Source organism: Egretta garzetta, unplaced genomic scaffold, assembly GCF_000687185.1.
Source record: "Egretta garzetta isolate BGI_Z169 unplaced genomic scaffold, ASM68718v1 scaffold45, whole genome shotgun sequence".
In the NCBI taxonomy this organism is placed as follows: domain Eukaryota; kingdom Metazoa; phylum Chordata; class Aves; order Pelecaniformes; family Ardeidae; genus Egretta; species Egretta garzetta.
The window spans coordinates 6,935,275-6,936,040 of NW_009260028.1; positions in this window are offsets into that span (position 1 = coordinate 6,935,275).

Sequence of the window (766 nt, forward strand, 5' to 3'; positions counted from 1 at the left end):
CACGGTCAGCAAGTATAGACACACCTTCTGTCTTCTTGAGGAGCTAGGGACCAAAGTGCTACCCTGCAAGGCCTCCCATGAGCCAGAACTTGTGCTGTAAGACTGTGGGGAAAAGGCAGAAAGCAGGTGAAACCAGAGTGCAAGTTAGCTTCTCTGGAGATGCGTCCTCCAGGATGATGTCAGGATGGGACAGTTTTAAACAGTCCCTTGACCTTTGTGTATTCTGGCTTTGAGTTTTCTGCTTGGTCACTAAAGCTCTGAGATGCCTTGATGTAGGCAATTTGCTGGTGCAGCCTTGGGCAGCCCAGGAGTCCAGAACTGGCTGGGCTGAGAGCAAACCCATCTGTCCCACCCTCACCTGCTGTGATGGATGCTAGATCCCACCTCAGAGGGGACCAGAGGTTGTGAGGTGTCGCTGAACACTGGTGCCTATTGATTTGTGTTTATGAGTTACATTACTTCCACGTGCACAAGCGCTTTTGCTGTCCTCCCGTAACTCAGCCCTGTCAGGCTAATGCAGGTAATCCGTCACTCTACCCTCTGATTCCAGCAGATGGTTTCTCCATGATGGGCGCTTGTTTTCCTCCTGCATGGACAAACTACCGCCTGTGTCTGTGGCGGAAGAGGAGGGAGAAAAATGGCTCTGTGCCATGCTTTGTGGCAAGCGTAGGACGCATGTCCAGCCATAAGCACTGCTCTAGCAGGGTTCAGCTGAGCAAGGGGAGAAGGGGAAGCAAAAACCTTGGGAGGCTCCTGGTGGAACTCA